General features: G+C 45.0%; 1 protein-coding gene across 5 annotated transcripts in view; it reads left to right on the top strand.

Annotated features, from left to right (window-relative positions):
- Positions 1-19,708, top strand: part of pacsin1b (protein kinase C and casein kinase substrate in neurons 1b) — a 472,183-nt gene that overhangs the window by 135,169 nt on the left and 317,306 nt on the right. Inside the window, exon 1 of one of the 5 annotated variants that reach the window (XM_072480517.1) lies at positions 9,924-9,942. The exons of the other annotated variants lie outside the window; for them this stretch is intronic. The gene's annotated coding sequence lies outside the window, so the exon portion shown is untranslated. Of the gene's footprint in view, positions 1-9,923; positions 9,943-19,708 lie in introns of those variants that run through there. 5 annotated transcript variants of the gene reach the window in all.

Genomic DNA, 19,708 nt, shown 5'->3' with positions numbered 1-19,708 from the left:
AGGTAGCAGGCCAGATGGGCTCCCAGTGGAGTATTACAGGAAATTTAAGGATAAATTGGCGCCACTGATGGTTGGAATGTTTGAGGAGGCGATAGGGAAGAGGGTGCTACCACGAACATTGGGGCAGGCCTCAATCTCCTTGTTGTTAAAGAAAGATAAGGATCCGACGGATTGTGTGGAGTGTGGGTCATAGAGGCCTGTATCGCTACTGAATGTTGATGCAAAGATGTTGCCGAAGGTAGAGGCGGCTAGGTTGGAGGGGGTGCCTCCCAAAGGTGATAGGGGAGGATCACACGGGGTTCGTGAAAGGAAGGCAGCTACTCAAGTATTAAGAGGTTATTAAATGTAACCATGAAGTCGGCTGAGGGAAAGGAGACAGAGGTGGTGGTTGCACTGGATGCGGAAAAGGCATTTGATCGAATAGAATGTTTTAAAAAAATTGCGGTTCTTGAGAGGTTTGGGATCAGAGTGGGTACGGCTATTATATAAGAAACCGAGGGCGAGTGTCCGCACAAACCATGTGTTCGGGGTACTTTGCTCTGCACCGGGGGACCAGGCAGGGGTGTCCTATGTCCCCTATGTTATTTGCATTAGAGATAGAGCCTCTGGCCATTGCTTTAAGGAGCTCGGGACTGTGGAAGGGAATAGTACTGGGGGAGGGGGGGGGGGGGGTGGAGTTGGGGGTGTGGGGGGAGGTAGGGGGGTGGGGTGGGAGGGGGGGGGGAGGGAGTGGATCATAGGGTGTCTCTGTATGCAGACAATTTATTGCTATGTATATATCCGAGACGACAAGGGCAAAGGGAATGGTTTAGGTACCTGCATCTCCGAGACTTTGCTACAAGGGCAAAGCTTGTTCAGAGCTTCCCAATAGGGCCAGCCCCCTCATTGTTGGAAGAGGTATTTGCAGCATGGGGAATGGGGTGGTGTCGGTGATCTACGAGAGGATGTTGGGGGAGGACAGTGTCTCCATGGAGGGGATCAAAGCCAAGTGGGAGATGCACCCTATACACAACCTTCGTGAGGTGCACCCTATACACAACCTTCAGCTGTATCGGCCCCAACCTGGCGCACAAGGTTGAGGCGTTCACTCTCCGGAGCACCTCACGAGGGCGAGGATGAGACAATTCTTTGAGGGAGTGGAGGATGCATGTGAGCGATGTGGGAGATGCCCCCTCCCAAACCTGTACATATATTTTGGTCCTGTCTGAAGCTGGAGAAGTATTGGAGGGAGATTTTCAGTGTTATCTCAGGGGTAGTGCACGCGAACCTGGAACCAGGGCCCCGAGAAGCCATTTTCTGGGTGTCGGACCAGCCAGGGCTGCAGGCGGGTGTGGGGGGCAGCTGTTTTAGCCTTCGCCTTGCTGATTGCACGGAGGCGGGTCCTGTTGGGGTGGAGGTCAGCATCTCCGCTCTGTGCCTCGACTTGGCAGGGGGATCTACTGGAATTTTTGACTCTCGAAAGGTGATATTCTTTGAGATCATCACCAAGATCATCTATGAAAAGAAAAATATTGTGTGGGCGAACGACAATAAGCCTGGTGACCGGATATCACTCTGTGGAATAAATGATTTCTAACTGTCTTGTGCTTTGAAAAAGAAGAACCAGTATTACCTTCCTACCTTTCCATCCAAGACCGTGGATGTGTCCAGGAATGACTTGACTTCGGGGGGTGGGGGGGGGAAGCTTTCCTTATTGTCATTGATTACCATACATGGTAGAGTGAAGTAAAACAGATTTGATGACTGCTTCTGCTGTGATACCATGCAGTCCCTTGAATTTATGCAACAACTAGGCCCAGGCATCATAGTGTCTGACCATGGGCTGCAATTTGCGATTGAACTATTCCACAATTTGGCTTTGTTCATGTAATCAGTACACCTTGCTATCCTTGAGTGAACGGAAAAGCTGGGTGAAGGCTAGGAACTGTCAAAGATTTTTTGTAACTAAATGAAAACTAGCTCTTATTGAACCTCACCATCAGTTTAAATAAATAAATAAAGTTAGTGTACGCAATTCTATTTCTTCCAATTAAGGGACAACTTAGCGTGGCAAATTCACCTACCCTCTCATCTTTTTGGGTTGTGGGGTGAGACCCACATAGACATGGGGAGAATGTGGAAACTCCACATGGACAGTGACGCGGGGCCGGGATCGTCCTCGGCGCCGTGAGGCAGCAGTGTTAACCACTGCACCACCGTGCTGCCCTTCCTCACCATCCAGAGCTACCAATGAACATAGATCATAGAACCCATGCAAACACAGGGAGAATGTGCAAATTCCACAGTGCAGAAGGAGGCCATTCGGCCCATCGAGTCTGCACCGACCCACTTCAGCCCTCACTTCCACCCTATCCCCGTAACCCAATAACCCCATCTAACCTTCATGGACACTAAAGGCAATTTAGCATGACCAATCCACCTAACCTGCACATCTTTGGACTGTGGGAGGAAACTGGAGCACCCGGAGGAAACCCACACAGACATGGGAGAACGTGCAGACTCCGCACAAACAGTGACCCAGCGGGGAATCGAACCTGGGACCCTGGCCCTGTCCACTTGTGCTACCATGCTGCCAAAATAAATTTAGAATACCCAATTCATTTTTTCCAATTACGGGACAATTTAGCATGGCCAATCCACCTACTCTGCACATCTTTGGGTTGTGGGGGCGAAACCCATGCAAACACAAAGAGAATGTGCAAATTCCACAAGGACAATGACCCAGAGCCGGGATCGAACCTGAACCTCGGCGCCATGAGGCAGCAGTGCTAACCTCTACACCACCGTGCTGCCTGATGGGTAGGAGATTGAGAAGGGTTTCCAACTCCAGCACAAAAACTCAGAAGCAACATCACCATGAATGACTGAGAGGGTAAATCAGCATGAGGGCGAACAGAGAAGTAACTAGACTAAAAACTTTAATCTAGGCATAGAGCGCCTGAGTTACCATTACTGAAGCGGGGAAAGGAGTATGGTTCGAAGACCAACAGAGGAAGGAACATTCATTGAAAATAAACTCCACAACCAAGATCGTACAGCATTGAGACACACCAAGCTATAATCAGGAGGAACCGCAGTGCCTTTATAACCTTGGCGAGAAAGCCAATAGATATGATTGGCTTAGTAGTCAGATCTTGATGAAGAGTAAAGACTTAACTACCAGCCCTTCAACCACCCGGGAGAAGAATATTCACAACCTCAAATGGTGAGCAGAAAAGATCAGGATGATCAATCAAGGCACCTCTGAAACTAACCTTGTGAAATCTGGGTTTGTAGGAGGATGGAGATAAAGACTTGGTGGGGGTGTGGTAATGGTGGGAGAGATGTAAAGTAGAGGGTTATCAGAAGAATACATGATATTGATGATAATGTCCGACCACATGACTGAGAAGAGAGTCTGGAAGGAGGAGAAGCTCCAACCTCGTAGAGGTCCCAACATCACTGCTTTGAGAGACCCTAGCTCAAGTAACATACTTTGGAAAAGTAGACAATCCCCAAACCCCTTGTCTAGGCCCTAACAACACAGCAAAATCTACATGATAGGCACTCTGTGGTTACTGAAGATGTATTCTTGCTCGATTTAATAGTGTCTGTTAATTTTTAACAAAACAGTTGAGCTCAAAGAGGTTGAGGCTAGCCACAAGAAAAGCTCTTTGAGGGACTAAGAATTTTCAACTCTGAATAGCTTTGTCAAATAGAATAGTGTGTGTTGATGCTCACTGTTGTTGCAATGCTCCAGTGGCTGTTGGAATTGGAAACTGGAAATATACGACAAACTACGCCAAACTGCCAGTATATGATCCAAGCGGCTAGCCTTTCGGATTTGTACAGGGAAGGATGAAGACTAATGGGACTTACTGAAATGGTGAGAAGCAGATAACCAGATTGCTTGGGAGTCAATTGGAATAATGCCTTGGAATTGAATGCACGATTGAGAAACGTGCACATTGAGCTGAAGTTTCGATTGAAATTGAGGATTGGGCCATTGGAGGACCTCTGGAACAGAATACAGATATAGAATACAGACTGCGTCTTGATGCAGATTTTTAATTTGTTATGGATTCATGAGTCGTAATTAGCTACCTTATATGATTGTTACATAAATCACTTTTTAAAGATTTGTGACCAGTCCAACCTTTAACCTGTCAAACAGATTGGCAGCTTAAATTTGCATTCAGCACTAAACAAACATCTGTCACCTGTGTGCAGTAGAATCTATGTCCAAACATGGGGTCCAAGAACCATCGGCTGGATGCCCTTGCCGAAAGAAATTGAACTGGGGTAAAATGGATTAATAATAAGTTGGCTTAAAGTTCCATTGTTTGAGCTCAACACGTGTCCATGAGCAGATGTGCTCCGTGATTCAGAAGAGGGAGGGATTTTTTTTGTCATGTACGTCATAGTGTTTGGCCATTTAAATAGATCGCATCTTCATTCCAAAATTAGAAAAGCAGGTTTGCTTCAAATAACTGCTCAGTTCTTTGCACTTTGGTCATCAAGACATGCAGCCCTGTGAATGAATTAGAATGATGTTTCCCAAACTTTCCACCTACACAACCCTTTTGACTTACCAAGAGTATTGACCGAACCCTTGAGAAACAGTCTTATTGTGTTGAAGAATTGAACTGCAACAAATTGATTGCTTTTATATGTTTGTACCTATTACACAAAAACAGATCCATAGAATCTTTTCTATTTCTTATGTATACATTTATTATAAAGCTATTTTATTCAACAAAGTACTTCACCTTTTGTCATAGAGAGATGCTGCTTTTTTTGCTTGCAGTTGTTTAATATTAGTGATTCTGGAGTGCTGAATTCACATTGGTTGTGTTGCTAATTTTGCCTTAGTTCAATTGCTCTGTTTTATTACCTTTGCTCTCAAGTCGCCAGGTATCTTTCTGATACCGCCACGAGATTCAAGTCCGAGTAATGATCAATAATCCAATACACCGATTAGTAAGATTTAAATCAAAGCACATTTATTATACACAGTAATCACTACTCGTGCACAAATTCTACGTCTAAGCTACTTCTACAACTAACAGGCCTGTACTTAACTTTGAACTGGCCCACCAGATCAGGGGAACAAATGGCCTTTCGTTCGGGTTCTGAGTCTGCGGGATTCGAAGTTGGTACGGATTGGTAGCTAGGAGCGCCTATCTCGTAGCGAGCATTGAATTAAGACTTACGAGTTCGATGATCACTGGAGTCACTGCACCGGTCACAGTCAATGTTGGTTCGTTGTTGCTGGGTGACCCGGCCAGGAAGAAGAGCGTGAAGGGAGCGAAGAGGTGAAGAAGAGTGAAGAGATTAAGAAGAGCACGATTTGAACTTGGGGCTCAACTCTTATAGTCCCCAGGGGCTTCCCGCCTTTCGGGGCGGACCCTGTACCTGGTCCCAAGTGATTGGACTTTGTCCCAATCGCTTGGTTCGATTTTCTCCAATATTGGAGCAGTTCCCTGATCGATGGGCGGTCTTGAGGTGCTCGTTCACCTCCTTTGTGTTGGCTCCTGCTGGAGCCGAGGAGTCTGGCTTTGCTTTGTGTGTCAAAATGTTACTTATTGTTCCCGGGGATTGCTCATCAGTATGCAGATGGCTGTTTACTTTGTTATGCTGATGGTCGCTGGTATCGATGTTGTCTGGTTTTTGCAGAGGTCAATACACAGCAAACCTGCAGCTGCTGGTTTTTGTCTTGTTGGCTAACTTTCCCATCAGCCTTTGCCGTTGGCCATTTTAAATTTGGAGTTGGCCATTTTAAGTGGCTACAGTTGCAGCATTCAGTCTGTATTTTTAAAATTAATTTACGGGATGTGGGTGTCGCTGGTTAGGTCAGCATTTATTGCTCATCCCTAGTTGCCCTTCAGAAGGTGGTGGTGAGTTGCTTTCTTGAACTGCTGGTTGAGGTGTCGGTACACCCACTGTGCAGGTAGGGAGGGAGTTCCAGGATGTTGCCCCAGTGACAGTGAAGGAATGTCGATATATTTCCAAGACAGGGTGGTGAGTGACTTGGAGGGGAACCTCTAGGTGGTGGGGTTCCCATGTATCTGCTGCTCTTGTCCTTCTAAACGGTAGTGATCGTGGGTTTGGAAGCTGTTGCCTAAGGAGCGTTGGTGAATTCCTGCAGTGCATCTTGTAGATGGTACACTCTGCTGCTACTGTGCGGCAGTGGTGGAGGGAGTGTTTGTGGAAGAGGTGCCAATCAAGGATGCTTTGTCCTGGATGGTGTTGAGCTTCTTGAGTGTTGTTGGAGCTGCACTCATCCAGGCACTGGAGAGTATTCCATTACACTGCTGCCTTGTGCCTTGTAGATAAGTGACAGGCTTTGGCAGGACAGGAAATAAGTTACTTGCCGTAGGATTCGTAGCCTTTGACCTGTCCTGATAGCCACAGTATTAATACAGCTAGTACAGTACAGTTTCTGATCAATGGTAACCCCCAGATTGATGACTCTAGGACCCGGCCACTCGGTCTGTGGTGGTGTTACTGGGCCACTCTTGGTGATGAACATTCAAGTCCCCCACCCAGAGCATATTCTGTGCCTGTGCCACCCTCAGTGCTTCCTCCAAGTGGTGCTCAACAGGGAGGAATACTGATTCATCAGCTGAGGGTGGCCGGTAAGTGGTAATTAGCAGGAGGTTTCTTTGCCCATGTTTAACCTGAAATCATGAGACTTCAGGGGGTCCAGAGTAGATGTTATGGACTTCAAAGACAACTCCCTCCTGACTGTATACCACTGTGCCGCCACCTCTGCTGGGTCTATCCTGCCTGTGAGCCACCTCTCCTGGGATCTGCCCGGCTCACCACGCCCCGTGAGATCTAACGCGACCTTGCAAAACGTGGCGATGTAAAGCCCACCCATTGTGGGCGGGATAACATGTTAGCAAATCTGCATATTAGAGCAAGACAGCTAGTCTCCCTCTAAAATGCAATTCCCCGAGGTAACCAAGGCATTGAGATCTGTCCCCTTTGGCTTGCAGACCTCGGGCAAGCGCTGTTCTGTGCTGGTCTCCACAAACGGAGACCAAACTGAACAGCACTCGTGAGGATCCCCCAGGGGATTGAAGGCCCCCAGGTGCATACCCTCTGGGCTAGTTTGTACTCTGGCACTACTGCTACCTGGGCACCCTCTCAGACACCCTGGCAGTGCCACCTATGTGGCAGCCTGGCACTGCCAAGGTGCCATGAGGTGGCCCGGAGACCCCCTTACAGTGAGTTGGGGCTTAGGGGGTCGCATCGGGGGCTTGAGAGATTGGGATGTCATTTAAAAATGGGGTCCCGATCTCTCTCTGCACTGAGGAGCGAGCGGGGATCCTCAGTGCAGGAAACGGCACTAAGTGTGGCCTCAGCCGCGTGTTCCCTGCTGAGGCCACGTATCTAACCGGAGTCACCTTGGATAGCGTTGTGTTTCTCTGCGCTGCGAGCACTGGGAAACACTGGTGCAACATGCTCGCTATGGGACATCGTTCCCATTTGGTTACGTTGCACCCTTCATTTGAGGTTTGGCAGGCTTATTGTTATCACACTAGATAGCAACTCAGAAGTGCGAAGTTCAAATGCCCCAGTAACAAGTTGTGATTTGTGAGCTGGCTCCAGAATGTAACACTAAAATCTCCCGATTGTTGTAAGAATCCAATGAGTTGACTGTATGTCAAAAGTGAATCTTCCCTCTCTTACATTGGATGTGTGTAATTACAGTCCACATTGTCTTGGCTCTTCGATGTCTGCCATCACCTTAAGAACAAATAAAAGTAATCCTTTGTCTTGAAGGAACATATGCTGATAATCTTGGTCAGCAGTGGTTAGAGGAACATCTGCAGGTGGACCTTCCAGTGTAAGTGTCCCAGGGAATCCATCTCCCAGCTTCAGAATGTTCCTGGAGATCCATCCTTGTCCTCTGGAGGCACATCTTCCAGTCTGAGTGCTCCGGAGATCGATCTTCATTTTCAGGTCTGCCTTCTTCAATAGTGGGTCAGTGATGTTGGGCGGCTGTTTCAATATGGCACCTGGATACTATGGCAAGCTACATGCTAGCCAGGCATGTCCTACCACTCAGTGTGGCGTGACATATCCAGGTGCATAATTAACTAAGTCAGGGCTGGAAGATTTGGTGTGTTTTCCCACTGGCTGCCACAGCTGGAAACCCTCCACGCTCCTGTCTCCTGCTTCGCACTTGGAGTGCAATTCAACAGAAAAATTTCTAAGTTAATTTGTGGCAGGTTTTTCAGGGAGTTCCCCACCGCTATTCAATGACACTTGGAGTTTTATTTTGGCACTGTGGTCCGTCCACCCCCCCCCCCCCCCCCCCACCTCCATCTCACACACACACACGTGAAAATGAAAATTGCTTATTGTCACAAGTAGGCTTCAAATGAAGTTACTGTGAAAAGCCCCTAGTCGCCACATTCCAGCGCCTGTTCGGGGAGGCTGGTACAGGAATTGAACCGTGCTGCTGGCCTGCCTGGGTCTGCTTTAAAAAACAGCGATTTAGCCCAGTGTGCTAAACCAGTGCCCATGGGCACTACCTCACACCTCCCAATCGAGGACACCCTGCTATGGGGCCCCTGGGATCTACCACTCTTCAGGACTCTCCACCCCCCCTCCCCAAAGAAAAACGTACCGGAGGCTCTTATTTACCTGCCCTGCACACCCCGACCCTTCAAATCCACCCTCTTTTCTTGGGCATGGCCCCCTTTTGGCCCTGACCTGTGGCAGTGCCACCCGGGCACCCTTGCACTTGCTGCCACCCTGGCATCCGAGCAGTGCTGTCAGCTTGGCACTACCAGAGTGGCAGTGCCAAGGTGCCAGTTGAGCAGTGCCAAGATGCCCATGTTCCAGGGGGTGTGAGCCACAAAGTACTGACCCAGACCATCCAGGGGTTTCTGATAATCCGATCTTGTGGACCAACATTGAATGACACCCGGCTGCAGCCTTGCTAGGGAGGTCTGTACCTGTGCCCACACCCCATCCCGTGCCCTCAGTGATCCTCAACGTACTTGGCCCTCCTAGCTCTACTGCTACGTTTAGGTGTCCCCCCAGCTTGCACATCTGAGGTGGAGGCAGCTAGCTGCTTACTTCGTCCCATGGTCTTTGATGCCCCTGGTGGGCATGCTCTGGGGGTTCTGAGGCTGGAGGACCCCAGCAAACTTGTCAGTGTGGCACATGCATAGCTCATCAGAGGGATGGAACTCGGGGGAGCCGGTGGCCAACATCGCCACTTCCCGCTATTCACCAGCCTCGTTTCGCTTGGGCAAGAGCACAACGAGGCCTGAAGTTGATCTGAAAATGGGGGAAATGCTGTCCAAAGTAACTGAAAGGAGTGTCTCAAACAAAATGTTATCATCTATTTACAAAGAATTCTAGCTGCATATCTGACTCTTCAACTGTTGCCTAATTATCATCTTCCAGAAAACAATTTCACTGAATGTCACAAGAATAACTTTGTTCAGTTGCAAACTAGTCTACATTGAATTATGTTTGAGGGGGCAGGATGACACCAGGGTGATTGGACTGATTAGGTTTTTCAAGATTTTTTCCGACATCAACCGGTGTTTGTGGAAATCATTGGGTACCCACCTAACATTCATCTAGGAGACCTTGACCGCATCTTCTTTTACAAATAGGTTTTTACTGAGCTTTGCATTTCATTGCTTTTATGAATTTAAGCTGGGGTGTAATTGGTGGAGTTCAGTAAGTTCTCAGGATTGTTAGTGCTGAAGTCTGCATGTATCAATGGTCCAATGGTTCACAGTCAAAGTTAATAAATTAGCTTTCTGGTATTGCTGAAAGAAGTTTGCAGTTGTCAACCTTCTATGAAAGAACAGTCGTCACAAAAGGAAATGTAAATGGAAGCCCCTTCTTACCAAAATTGCCTCCCTTCTGGATTTGGGACAGTGCCATGTATGAGCTCTAGTCTATGCTGCTCCGCGTTTTTTTTTCAAGGTATGAGTGTTTTGTGTTACATGGTGTAAAATATATTTCTTCTGGCAAAACTAATTAGACCACTGCTCAGTACAGATATCCATGTTCATAAAATCAAACAGCACAGAAAGAGGCTATGCAGGCCATAATGTCTGTGCCAGCTCATTGAGAAAGCTATCCAACAATTCCATTCATTTGCTTTTTCTCATAGCCCTGTGGATTTTTCCTTTTTCAAGTCTATTTCCGAAGGCTCCCATTGAAACTGCTTCCAATGCATTCCAGTGCACCAGAAAATAATCTAATTTTTTGATAGGAGAGACCCAAATTTGAATTAGATGTGGAGATGGGCTAGTTTGCTTTTGGTATTGGCTGGTACGTTGCTCTGCCTCAGGTTAGAAAGAAATTCACATGTGTATTGATCACTTTGGGGAACTGGAGCAGTTATGTGAAAATACTCCCAAACCTGTAAACATTTTGCTGGGAAGGTGATTGCTGTCTCAAGATTGACACTAATGGTTAACAAAATAGGAATGGAGTGTTGACTTCTTTATTTCTATGTGAATCACAAGCTGTTTCTTATATTGACTGAATGACCACACAACCAGTATATTAGTTCAACGACAGTTTATTAATAAACACAAAACCTATTTCTATATGCAATGATTCACACGGCCAAGCACTAAACTAGACCTAATAACTAAGATGACCTTTACTTAACTTCGGGGTGACCGGCTCTGTGCGGGAGATAAGGCCTTTATCTGTGTCCATGTGCATCGGTAGGAAGTAGTCAGGTTCGTCTTGGCTGGGCTCGTCCTTCAGGTAGCGATCACGGGTCCTTGAACTTGGCTGGTTGATATGCTTCAGTTGGTCGCACACAATCCGGTCCAAAAGAGGCCGATCCCTAGTGCGCAGGGCTTCTTATCCTTCTCTTTCGCGCCCTTTTGGGCAGTCCTAACTCCAGATCCAATAGATTGATAGGGTTTTGATCACCCTCATTGATTCTGGCCAATTAAGGGGCGGATACCTCGATAGCTAGGCGGGTCCTAGCTGTCATTGTCCCAGGCACGTATGCTTTTCAAATAAGGGGAAATGGCGCCGGTTAGTCTGTTACTGTTGTCGTTCCTTGATTCAAGTTCTATTGTCCTGGGGGAAATGGTGATTGACTTTTAATGGGTGCAAGTTCTGTCAGGTCTGGCTTCTTTGCACAATACACAGAGGCTGTGTGCTTGTCCTTGTCCAAGTTGACCACAATTCCCATGGTCCTTTGCAGATGGCCATTTTAGATGGCTACAGGAGGGAGCAAGATTCCTTCAAAAACCTTGCCCGTCTCTTATAAAGATGTCAGGGGCAGTTAAAACCTTGTTTACTGCAGTGACATGCAAATATGATCTAAGTTCTTGGATATCTTTTTGTTTGAATCAGAAAAAGAACTCTTTTGCATTTCGGACGGGATTTACCGGGAAACGTGCTGCATGTTTTGTGATGACTATCTTCTGGTCCCGCCGTTGTCAAAGGGGTTTCCTGTTGACTCTACCCCTCGCAGCCGTGAAACTCAGGGTGGGATACATTGTCGGTGGGACCGGAAGATCTCACCGCATGAATGGGCAATGTTTAAATTAAGGAAAATCAGATGCAGGTTTAAGTGGTTGGTTTTTGTTTTTGTGGCAATTTTATTTTGGTCCCATGTTAAATTTGTAGTTTTAGCCTGAACGCAATGGTCTGAAGCTATTGTTTTTTTTTTCCCGACTGAAATGTATATGGCATGATTCCAGTCGCCATCATGCACATAACCCAATGGCAGAAGTTTAGATTGTTAACCCTGTGGCATGCAATCCCATTCACTTCTTTCAAAACTAAATTTTGGCTCATAGAAGGTTGCCTATGAAGCCTACCTTTTGGAGTCCGTCCGGAAAGAGTGAGCAGAAAGGAAAAAGGAGAGAATATTAAAAGAATTGTAAGGCTGCCAATGTTCCTACCGGGGTTCTCTGCAGCCAACAAGATACCATTCAGACTTTGCTTTGTGATAATTAGCAAGTATATGAATTAACAAATAATTTGAAGGGACCACACACTATAAAAATGGTGTGAACAACTACATTTTTAATGGGAGTATTGTTGCCAGTGTAGGCCCGAGTATCCTTTATCTGAAATCTTTGATACCAATTGCATTTTGGATTTCAAATCATTTTGGTTTTCAGATACCACATATAGGCCAAGGTCTACTTGCATTACAAATGGACACAGCCTAGGCTAGTTATAGTCTAAGTAAATAGAAAAATAAAATGTATCACTGATAAATACAAGGTGCGGTTGCCAAGGTTCATATTGACTCTGGTTGCAGACTTCCCACATCAAAGGTGAATGAGGTTGAAAAAGTGCGGATTTTGGATGTATTCGTTTTCGGATTTGTGAGTGAAGGATTCTCGGCCTATACTGTTATTATCAGCAGTAGGGCAATTTATTTTGATACAATAATTACAAAATGTAACCTATCCAAGTGAGAGCAAGTCACTCAGTTCAAAAAAAAATCTTAGAGGATTGATTCAAAATTAAATTTAGCTCTTCTGGGTTTAATTATTTGTTATTTAAATTTGATCGGACTTCATTATTGGGATGCATTTGTCTATTTATTGAAATTGGAGTCCTAACATTTTAGGGAAACTTTAACTGAAAAGTTTCTGTAAAGTGAGTGCAGGGGAAGATTGGATTGGGAGAACATACAAGGATATGAACTGCATTATTTTTCCGTGCAATTATTTGAGCTCAATCTACTGTAAATCTACAATTTAACATTGCTATCTCTCAATTTAATGTTATTCTGACATGTGATTAAAATTAAACAAAAGTATTCAAACTCTGGATACCGAGCTATCTAGGCAAAGGGAACCTAAGAACTAGGAGCAGAAGTAGGCAATTCAGCCCCTCAAGCCTGTTTCCCCATTCAATGCAATTGAGGCTGATCTCATCTTGACCTCAACTCCACTTTTCTGCCCATTCTCCTTAACCCTTCAACCCATTATTAATTAATGATCTGTCTATCCCCTTAATTTTACTTAAGTCCCGGCACCCACTGCACTCTGGGGTAGTGAATTCCACAGATTCACGACCCTTGAGAGAAGTCATTTCACCTCTGTTTTAAATCTACTATCCCTTATCCTAAAATGATGACCTCTTGTTCTAGATTGTCCCAAAAGAGGAAGCATCCGCTCTGCGTCTACTTTGTCCATACCTTTTATCATCCTATATACCTCAATTAGATCTCCCCTTGTTCTTCTAAACTGTTCAAATTCTCATCATAAGACAAACCCCTCATCTCTGGAATCAATCTAGTGAACCTCCTCTGAACTGCCTGTAATGCAACTACATCCCTCCTCAAAAATGAGGATCAAAACTGTACACTACTCCAGGTGCGGTCTCGCAAATACCTCGTACAGTTGCAGCAACTCTTCCCTACTTTTATACTCTTCCCTTAAGGTCAAAATTCCATTTGCGTTCCTTATTACCTGCATGTTTTTGCGATTCATGCACAATTGCACCCAGATAATATTATTATATTATCCCCCTGCACCGAAGTACTCTGAAGTTTCTCTCCATTTAGGTAATAAGCTGCCTTTACATTTTTCCGACCAAAATAGATAACCTGAAAGTGCTCTAATGTGAAGAAGGGTTTGTCCAAGTGTCAGTGATGCTGAATCAAATGGAAACGAAGTAAACTCACCAATCCCATGCAAAAACTAGTGGCCTCAACTGCCCAGGACCTGAAAACTGGACGAATAACAACGTGCACTCGCCTTGCCTATTTCAAGTAGAAAACTGTCCCAAGTTCACAAGCATAATCAGATGAAAATAAACATCCACCTGGAGGAGTTATTAGAATGGGTGACCAAGTCCAGAGTTTGGTTTGGAGGCATTAATGTAGAGTTCGAGCAGGCTATAGCGATGAGAAGACAGGTTTAAATGCACCAATAAGAACTTTACATTTGAGGTGTTGACAGACGGGAAACCAATGCTGGCCAGTGAGGACAGGGATAATGTGTGTTTGTAAAGAAAAAAGATTTGGCGCAATATAGAATAGGGCAGTAGGATTTTGGATAGTGGGAGTTGACCAATTTATGGAAAATAAGAGGATGATGAAAGAATTGAAATAGGTTATGTAGTGGTGATTAAAGGGTGGATGAGAATTTAGCAGGTGGGCTGAGGAGGTGGGGTGGGGTGGGGTGGGGGTGGGGGAGATGTTAGAGACTAAAAAAAAAGGATTTTTTTTGCATCAAGTTCAAGAACTTTAGGGGCAAAAACAGAGTATGGCTAGGCTAGTCTGCTCTCCAGACACCTCCAATGTCCCAGCTTCATTGTAGAGTTCATTTTGATTGATTTCTAAATATTGGCCTTATAATTGTCTAAAGTTCCATTACCCTACACTTAATATATGACATGGAATTCGGGAGTACCAAATGCTGAACTTAGCAAGGGTCACAATAGGAGCAGAAAAAAACCCCATAATACTACTCCAATATTCAGTGCTAATATGGTGCTCCACGTTATTGGTTGTTTAACATGATATAGGCGAGATACTAAATGAATATTTTTCATCAGTATTCACTCAGGAAAAAGATAATGTTGTGGAGGAGAATGCTGAGACCCAGGCGATTAGAATAGATGGCATTGAGGTACGTAGGGAAGAGGTGTTGGCAATTCTGGACAGGCTGAAAATAGATACGTCCCCGGGGCCTGATGGGATTTATCCTAGGATTCTCTGGGAGGCCAGGGAAGAGATTGCTGGACCTTTGGCTTTGATTTTTATGTCATCATTGGCTACAGGAATAGTGCCAGAGGACTGGAGGATAGCAAATGTGATCCCTTTGTTCAAAAAGGGGAGCAGAGACAACCCCGGCATCTATAGACCAGTGAGCCTCACGTCTGTAGTGGGTAAAGTCTTGGAGGGGATTATAAGAGACAAGATTTATAATCATCTAGATAGGAATAATATGATCAGGGATAGTCAGCATGGCTTTGTGAAGGGTAGGTCATGCCTCACAAACCTTATTGAGTTCTTTGAGAAAGTGACTGAACAGGTAGACGAGGGTAGAGCAGTTGATGTGGTGTATATGGATTTCAGTAAAGCGTTTGATAAGGTTCCCCACGGTAGGCTAATGGAGAAAATACGGAGGCTGGGGATTGAGGGTGATTTAGAGATGTGGATCAGAAATTGGCTAGCTGAAAGAAGACAGAGGGTGGTGGTTGATGGGAAATGTTCAGAATGGAGTTCAGTTACAAGTGGCGTACCACAAGGATCTGTTCTGGGGCCGTTGCTGTTTGTCATTTTTATCAATGACCTAGAGGAAGGCGCAGAAGGGTGGGTGGGTAAATTTGCAGACGACACTAAAGTTGGTGGTGTTGTCGACAGTGTGGAAGGATGTAGCAGGTTACAGAGGGACATAGATAAGCTGCAGAGCTGGGCTGAGAGGTGGCAAACGGAGTTTAATGTAGAGAAGTGTGAGGTGATTCACTTTGGAAGGAGTAACAGGAATGCGGAATATTTGGCTAATGGTAAAGTTCTTGGAAGTGTGGATGAGCAGAGGGATCTAGGTGTCCATGTACATAGATCCCTGAAAGTTGCCACCCAGGTTGATAGGGTTGTGAAGAAGGCCTATGGAGTGTTGGCCTTTATTGGTAGAGGGATTGAGTTCCGGAGTATGAGGTCATGTTGCAGCTGTACAAAACTCTGGTACGGCCGCATTTGGAGTATTGCGTTCAGTTCTGGTCACCGCATTATAGGAAGGACGTGGAGGCTTTGGAGCGGGTGCAGAGGAGATTTACCAGGATGTTGCCTGGTATGGAGGGAAAATCTTATGAGGAAAGGCTGATGGACTTGAGGTTGTTTTCGTTGGAGAGAAGAAGGTTAAGAGGAGACTTAATAGAGGCATACAAAATGATCAGGGGGTTAGATAGGGTGGACAGTGAGAGCCTTCTCCCGCGGATGGAAATGGCTGGCATGAGGGGACATAGCTTTAAACTGAGGGGTAATAGATATAGGACAGAGGTCAGAGGTAGGTTATTTACGCAAAGAGTGGTGAGACCGTGGAATGCCCTACCTGCAACAGTAGTGAACTCGCCAACATTGAGGGCATTTAAAAGTTTATTGGATAAGCATATGGATGATAATGGCATAGTGTAGGTTAGATGGCTTTTGTTTCGGTGCAACATCGTGGGCCGAAGGGCCTGTACTGCGCTGTATCGTTCTATGTTCTATGTGAATTGAGCAACGTGATCCTTAATTTTACTGTTAATTTTGATATTTTAATTTGTTTCCATTGTGTAATAAGTGACTTGTACTCTTAAATTCTACACAAAATACGTTCGTACTATACCTGGATGTTGTGTCAACTTCTGTAATCATCCATATTTTTGCCAGTCAACTTTCCTGTGTGCCTCATGGGATCTTTGCTTAGGTGTAAGGCTGATTGAGCAATTGAACCAATTTCATCAGCAATTACCTAAATAATTAGCTAGGGAGATAATACATATGGCTAATTCCAACACTTCGCATTTTTTAACTTCTCAGGAGTGACCATGTATTTTATGGAATTAAGAAATGAGGTTAGGAAATCTTTATATATAAAAAAAAGAAAACACACACCTGCATAGATTTCCACTATTTCAAAATGGTTGCCATATGGTTATCTCAACTTCAGATGATGGTGCACAAATCGCACCTGTAATCTCATCTTTGAAGGATCAATGGGAAAATCACCAACAGTTGGGAGTTGTATAATTTTCGTGATACACTCCTAAATATGCAAAATGTAGGAACAGTAAGAAAATTCTAATATAGCTGTGATAAATTATTTCTATTAAAAGCACAGTAAATATTTATAACTGATCCCTACGGAGTGTCCGACAATTCAAATCTGTTTAATCTTGTTCGATTTCAGCACTTTATGAGACAGTGCGACATGAGTCTGGAATTCCAAGATGTGTTTTTTTTTCCCAGTTCATATGTAGTAACAGGGTATTACTACTTCTTTCTTTCATTTTAATATTGAAGCGGATACATGCAGTTTATTTTCCCATTTTTGATGGGTCTTAAGATCACATGATTCGGGAATGGATTTGTCCTCTGATTAGCACTGGTGGGAAGATTGGTTATGCAATTCATGTCTTGGGACTTGGCTATGTTTTCATGGGATGTGGGGAAGATGTTGCTGCAGTGTGTAAAATTGCTGTGTTGAATTAAACAAGGCTGTCAAGGTTTCACATTTATAGAACTGCACAGCTGAAAACTGCAGATTGGAATTTGGACAGCGATGCCTGAATCTGTGTGCTGATGACAATGAAAGATTGTTTAGCATTCTAGTGACTTTGACACTCATTGATATGGCACTGCCATAGTCTTACTCAGGGAGGTTTAGTGGTGCAGTGGATAGCACCACTGCCTTTGAGTCGGGGCTCTGGATTTGAGTCACCCTAAGACTTGATGGCCAAGGAAGGTGCGTTCATAATGCTGCCAATGGATGGGTTAAGAGCAGGAGAGATTCCTGGTCAGCCATGCTTGGTATGGAGTGGCACCTCTCAAGCTATAAATGTCGCCATGATGCCAGAGGACCATAGCCTACTTTCCCATTTGAGAGAGAGCTGACTGGTGATGATTTAACCTGAAGGTCACCCCACCTCAGGCGAGGGGCAAGGTTGAGAAGGCAGGACCTTCATGAATATCCTCAGGTATGGGAATTGAATGCATGCTGTTTTCATCGCTCCACATTACAAACCAGCTGTCCAGCCAACTGAGCGAAACCGACCCCAAAAATAATGAACAGTGTCATCCCTGGGTAGGTTTGAACCACCAGCCTTTTAGTTAATAACTGAACCCGCTAACCAATTGTGCCACCGAGTTCTCCAGCTATAATATTTTTTTCTTATTGTCACAAGTAGGCTTACATTAACACTAGTGAAGTTACTGTGAAAATCCCATAGTCGCCACACTCCGGCACCTGTTCGGGCACACGGAGGGAGAATTTAGAATGTCCAATTCACCTAACAAGCATGTCTTTCAAGACTTGCGGTAGGAAACCCGAGCGCCCGGAGGAAACCCAGCAGACACAGGGAGAGCGTGCAGACTCTGCACAGACAGTGACCCAAGCGGGAATCGAACCTGGGACCCTGGCGCAATGAAGCAACAGTACTAACCACTGTGCTACCATGCCGTCCTTAGCCTCTGGTATCAGTCTTGCAACCTTTTCCAGGAAAAGCTAGTTATGGAAATGAACAAAAGTCTGCCTTAGTGCACCATTAGGTGCAGGAAGAGAATTGGAATTGGACTGCCATAGTCTTAGGCATGTCCTGTACTCCATGTTTTACTTTGACTGTGGAAGATTTTCATTAGATATTAAAATATTTTATTATTTGCATTAATGAAATCAGGAACAAGTACTTTAGCTTGCATGCACTAAAAGGATATTTCAAAACTTTGAATAATTACATGTTTATACTTTCTAATGCTCTATTTGCATTTCTTGCTGAAAAACAGAACCATGTGGGAACCAATTTAGCTATCGTTTAGGAATATTTATTTTGTGCTTGTGGAAGGTCAGCTCTGATTTGTAGCAAAGGACAATTCTTAAAAGCAGACAGTCTTCCATTTCTCAAAACCAAAATCTATAATATGGTGCAGTATAACTATCTGGATAGATTGTGCTGTGTATTTTCCTCCCTACAATGCTGTGGACTGGAATCTGTCCCACACACCGATTTGAAGATAATTATAGATAATCATAGAATTTACAGTGCAGAAGGAGGCCATTCGGCCCATCGAGTCTGCAGCGGTTCTTGGAAAGAGCACCATACCCAAAGTCCACACCTCCACCCTATCCCCATCACCCAGTAACCCCACCCAACACTAAGGGCAATTTTGGACACTAAGGGCAATTTAGCATGGCCAATCCACCTAACCTGCACATCATTGGATTGTGGGAGGAAACCGGAGCACCCGGAGGAAACCCACGCAGACACGGGGAGAATGTGCAGACTTCGCACAGACAGTGGCCCAAGCCGGGAATTGAACCTGGCACCCTGGAGCTGTGAAGCAATTGTGCTATCCACAATGCTACCGTTTTTGCACTTGGGAAACTTTTATTCTGGTGACATTCAGAATGGATTAAGTAGGCTCAGATACAAGGTCGCACAGCTTGTTGAGTGAAACAATTACAACCCCAGAGCCAAGGGTTGTACATTGTCAGTTCATTGTTCCCCTTTCACTGGTACCTCACACAATTGGTCACTGAGTCTAAATTAATATACGAACATCAGCCTATCATTATCCACACATTCTTCTTCTCTATACATGTTCTTGTACTTGGAGCAGTTTCCACTGGAGTGTCCTGAAGGCAAGTGGTAGTACTTCTCATTACCTCATCTGAGAAGGTCAACTTTGCATATGCTATTAATCACACTTGAGACTTCACAATCTATATGCCTCTCACTACACAAGTATCTTGTTTTGAAGCAATCCAGGAAGTCTCACTCTCTACTCCCTGCGGTATAGGTTTGTCCAGAGACATCTTGGCGATCAGATGGGACCAAATGATCATCTGTAAATAATTAGCCACATCCCACAAAGGGACAACAACATCTCTCTCCATTAGAGAGAAAAGATACAATTGGTTTCATGTAGCTTGAGTGGCACCACTCGACAAACATGGGGCAAGGCAAGGAGGCAGGCCTCCATGAATGACCGCAACTAGTACAGAGATTGAACCTCCACTGCTGGCATTGTTCTACATTGCACTCCAGC

The sequence above is a fragment of the Scyliorhinus torazame genome, chromosome 17 (genome assembly GCF_047496885.1).
Source record: "Scyliorhinus torazame isolate Kashiwa2021f chromosome 17, sScyTor2.1, whole genome shotgun sequence".
Taxonomy (NCBI): domain Eukaryota; kingdom Metazoa; phylum Chordata; class Chondrichthyes; order Carcharhiniformes; family Scyliorhinidae; genus Scyliorhinus; species Scyliorhinus torazame.
This window is presented reverse-complemented; position numbering and strand designations above follow the sequence as displayed.